Source organism: Mchenga conophoros, linkage group LG7 (genome assembly GCF_057382185.1).
Source record: "Mchenga conophoros isolate Kocher_MC1m ecotype Shallow Benthic linkage group LG7, M_conophoros_male_GT1.1, whole genome shotgun sequence".
NCBI classification, from domain to species: Eukaryota; Metazoa; Chordata; class Actinopteri; order Cichliformes; family Cichlidae; genus Mchenga; species Mchenga conophoros.
The window spans coordinates 17073458-17078589 of NC_140532.1; the positions used below are offsets into that span (position 1 = coordinate 17073458).

Consider the following 5132-nt stretch of genomic DNA (forward strand, 5'->3'; position numbering starts at 1 on the left):
ATAGAGAAAGAAGACAAAAAACAAAACTACAGGAGGAAAAAAGTTAAAAGCAAAAGCTGCATATAAAGACATCAGAAGTGAAAGAGAGGACAGTGGGGGAAACACCTCAGGGCATTGTGGGAAGTCCCCCAGCAGTCTGACCCTCTGCTAAGTGATGTTTCACGCTCGACTGATCCTGCCCTAACTACACAGCAAATTCCAAAGTGTTAAATTTTTTTGGTGTTAATAGTCTCCTTGCAAAAATAGAGTTAATTTTACTCTAAGTAGAGTCACATTCTTTTAATGTAACTCTGAGGTGTAAAATGATAGTAGTTAAAATAGAGTGTTAAAAATGAGTGTTTCTCTGTCAAATCTGGAGGTGTTACAATGGAAACATTAACTCCTGACCTCTTAACTCTGAACTCTTAGAGGAGCTATGACACCAATAGAGTAAATTCACAGACTCCGTCCCCAGCACGGCTCCAATCGAAGCTGAAGTGAAGCCGTTTCAGAACATTTTGCTCTACATATTTGAGTTGTTTGCCATGCTTGGTAAGTTATTTTTTCAAAGATTGTTTCAATTATTATTATGAGCTTTTACTTCTGTGGCTCTTTGGAGTTGAGACAAAGCTGTGTGAAAGGCATTAGCCGTGTTGCTCGGTGATAGCATAATAATTTGTTTTAGCTAGCTGAAAGGTATTGTTTGCGGGCAAATACCACAGCCTTGGAAAAAAAGCTTGCATGTGAATTTTCAGTCAAACTTTTGGTCAAATACACCTAAAACAATGTCTAGAATGTGAAATGTTGGTATAATGGTGCTACTTGAAGCCTGAAAACGATCGCCCATAAAAAAAAAACGAGCAAACAGCAATAACTGACGTCCTGACTGGATTCTACGTTAGCATAGATCCCTTCAGAGATTTGTGCACACGGTTTAGGTAAAAATGAAAAAGGTTGAGGTTTTACATTTAGTTCAGTATTACCTGTTGCCTGTGTCTTTGTCTTTTGGGAAAATACTTTACACAAGTAATGGCTCAAAGAGGATTCCTTTTTTTTTACTGTGCTGCAATTGTTTACTGGATTATTTGTGCCGTTAATTAGTGTCAACTAATTTTTATTCAATCTCTGCACAGGATATGCTTGTGAAGATGGAATATGGGGGAGAGCAGAAGTGCGCTGAAGTTCCACAAAGTGATGAATGAAGGACATGCATATTGTATTGAAGAAATAAGTGATGAGAATGCTGTTATTTGCATTTACCATGTCAGACCTTTTGATAAACAAAATTCTAATGAAAGTGAGAACATGTACACTGTTACATCTTTCAGAAAATGTTTTGAAATTGTGGTGCACAGTTCAGAATAAAAGTTTTTCAAAAACCATTGCATCTTTTTAGTAAATGTTTATTTCCAAAAGAAATTTCTAGAAGTTCAGAACAGTAAAATTCCTGCTTTTTAGAATGAATTAGAAGATAACTCTTACGTAGTTAAACTAAAATACTCTTTGAGAGTTAATATATAAACTCTTAACACCAAGTGTTAAATTATCAACTCCAGACAGATTTGGTGTTTAACTCTGATTTAGTGTTAAATGTACCAACTCTCCAAAAAGAGTTAAATTAACACTCTCTGGTGTGGACCCATATAGACACTTTAATAGTGTTGAAATCAAATCCGACAGTGTTAATTTGGACATGCTGGATTTGCTGTGTATAAGCATGAAATCACAAGCTTAAAAAAACCTTCCTTTAATGATGTCACACCCTCTATCACATTGCATCATATCCTGTCTATCTGGTAGTGTGTGTTAGTGTGTGCCACCCTTCTGGTCTGTGTGACAAAACCATTTAATCTTTCACTTACTGTATGTGATCAAGATTTCTTGTAAAGAAACATTTCATGATCATCTGAACGTGTATTAATTATGTTAGATTCTTGCATCCTTTCACCTTCAACACAATAAAAAAAACCAAAAAAAACCCCCACCAAATTATGTCATCCTGGTTTATTTAATCCTGAACCCAAAATGGGAGATTGGCGGCCAGGACAGGGTACTGATAGCTGAAGGCTCCGCCTCCCATTCTAGTTTTGAAACCCCAAAATGCCTTTTGTTAGGATAACATTGTACTATGAGGTATTTAAGATCGATGGGGCATTGATGGAGTTTGTGTGTAGAGAGAAGGATTTGATTCTGGATTTGACAGGAAGCTAATAAGAAGTTGAAGTGGGAGAAATATGATTTTATGGCTCCTATTAATGCTCTTGCTGTTGTATTTTGGATCAAATGAAGGTTTTTCAGGAAGTTATTCGGAAAACCCGATGACATGGATTTACAATAATCCAGCCTAGAATTTATTCTGGAATAGCCAGACCTAATATACCTCCATTATGAAGTTTTTCAGATATACTGTAGCTTAGTCACTGAGAACTTTGTATGGGAAGAAAATCACTTTAAATTGTTCCCTGTTTTCAGTTGAACTGTTGAATACTGTAATTTTTTTTGAAGGATTCCTCCTCTGATCAATTGCGTAACTTGTTTGGGAGGACATTGTCGTTTTATTTAACTGAATGAACAATCAAGCAGAATAAACACAACTAATTAAATCAAGGTCATGACTTAAAGCTAATTTTCCTCATTGCTTTACACAGAGGTGTTGTTCCTTCAGTCTGCAGAAAAATCATCCACCCACTTTGTTTTTGGATTTTTGAATCCAGCCTCCAAAAGTATCGATTATCTCATGTCTTTCTTTAACTGGAAAACAGCCATTTAAGAGTGCGTCAGCCTTTATTGAAATCTCATGTAAAAAATACGAGAAAAATATGAATGCAGGACCCAACAACTCTGGGTCCACTCTAACAATATCCTGTCTTAAGCTGAAGTATGGTTACGCAACTGTAAAATGGTAAATGGCCTGTATTTGTGTAGCGCTTTACTAGTCCCTAAGGACCCCAAAGCGCTTTACACATCCAGTCATCCACCCATTCACACACACATTCACACACTGGTGATGGCAGCTACATTGTAGCCACAGCCACCCTGGGGCGCACTGACAGAGGCGAGGCTGCCGGACACTGGCGCCACCGGGCTCTCTGACCACCGCACCACTGACAGAGGCGCCCCAGGGTGGCTGTGGGTAAAGGGATCTATTATACTCCTTTACAACTGTGCATTTTTACTGTTGCTGAGCATTATCATGCTGAGCCTTGGTGATGCCCCTCAGTTGAACCTCTGTCTGAAAAAATCTGCTTCACTTCTTTTCCCTTTAAGCCAGCTTTCATCTAATTTGCTCTCCGTCACATAATGGTTAGAACCTGTGTGCCAGATATGACCACATAAGTAATATTCACTGTCAATGACATCATACAGAAATAAGAGAAGGAAAAAAAATGGACATTTGTGAAGCCTAAAGTTACTGGCTCACAGTAATTCCCTGTACATATGTTAATTTATTTGAAACTATGCCTGCAGATGAAGTTCATCAGACCAAAGATATGTTGGAGTTATCTGGCTTCACTCACCAGAACATCATCAGGTTACAGGAAGGTGGTTATAAACTTGGTAAGTCAATCACAGGATTTCCCCAGTCTTATTACAAGCCATTCTCATTAGAGGGGTAACACTGACCAATCACAAACAGCAGTATTTGAAGCAAGGAAGGACAGGGTGTTTACACTGTGAGGATTATTTGACATCACCGTCACAGCTTTATCAGTAAGAAACTGGAGAACCACATAGATTACAAGTGTTATCCTTTTAATGTTTAGTTAATGTGCATAAAGACAGTTCATCCTTCCATCCGTTTGCTTGCACTTATCCACTTCAGGGTAGCAGGGGAGCTGTAGTCCCTGCAAGGAAGCGGGATTACCTGGTGAGAACCCATGCAGACTCAGGACCTGCTGCGAGGTAACGGTGTTAACCAGCATGCCCCCTGCATAAGGACAGTTTTAGTTTTTATTCCTTCCAGCTGCAGTCTTGGTGGCGTTTGCAACCAAGAGGGAAAAAGATATCCAGAAATAGGGCTGCATTATTAAGTTCTCTTTGATATTTGGTCTGATTGGGACCTGATGAATGTAAAAACAAAAAAATACCTGATTTTTTTTAACCTAAATTTTGTTTCTAAGAAAAATCAGAGCCATATATGAGGATATTCATTTTCGATACAAATTTCAATAGAACAGTAGCAGTAGAGTGTCCTCGTAAGTGGATATTAGGCCCCTGTAGAGCAAGATTTAGTATTTTGGTCTAAATAACCCAAAATGTGATGTCCACATATGTGGATGCCAGGTCCTAGGAGGTTAAAGAATCTGTATTTCTCACAGATGGTGAGGGGGAAAAAACCCTGTAGACCAGGGGTGGGCAACACCAGGCCTCGAGGGTCGGTGTCCTGCAGGTTTTAGATGTTTCCTTGATCCAACACAGCTGATTCAAATGGCTAAATGACCTCCTCAACATGTCCTGAGGTTCTCCAGAGGCCTGGTAAAGAATTCATCATGTGATTCAGGTGTGTTGACCCAGGGTGAGATCTAAAACCTGCAGGACACCGGCCCTCGAGGCCTGGAGCTACCCACCCCTGCTGTAGACCCTCCTTCTACCTGCTCACAGAGATCCGAGGTATCTTCCACAAATGTGTGGCTGTAGCTCAGGAGGTAGAGCAGGTCATTGACACGCTAAAGTATCCTTGGGCAAGATATTTACCCCTAGCTGCTCACCAGTGCATCCACCAGAGTGTGAATGTTAGACAGAAAGCACCTAAGCATAGAACAAAGTGCTTGTATGAATGGGTGAATGAGGCAAGTTGTATAAAGCACTTTGAGTAGAGTAGAAAAGCACTAAAGAAGATTCAGTTCAGTCCATATGGTGACACCATTTCCCAGAAAACTGATTGGTCAGTAGGTGGTGATTTCATACCTGTTGATCTCTAATCTAAGACTAATCTAACCTGCTGTAATCTGGAGCAGGTTATGTCTGCTGCACAGCCCAGTAACAAGTGAAGCTGCCCTTTTAAAAATAAAAAAATAAAATCCAGAGTTAAACTGGAAGTTAGTGGAATAAGCACGAATCCTGCTTCGTGCTACAAACTTCAGGAGCGACTACTCTTATAGAACGAAGCACGTTATTGGTCAAAAAGAAATAGACACACTTACATGAAAACA

At 39.5% G+C, this 5132-nt stretch overlaps 1 long non-coding RNA gene across 1 annotated transcript; it reads left to right on the plus strand.

Annotated features, from left to right (window-relative positions):
* The first annotated feature begins 449 nt into the window (after window positions 1–449).
* Window positions 450–1361, plus strand: LOC146569927 (uncharacterized). Its single transcript, XR_014893183.1, has 2 exons — window positions 450–531; window positions 1113–1361. It is a non-coding gene; the product is annotated as an uncharacterized LOC146569927 (long non-coding RNA).
* Window positions 1362–5132: the final 3771 nt, after the last annotated feature.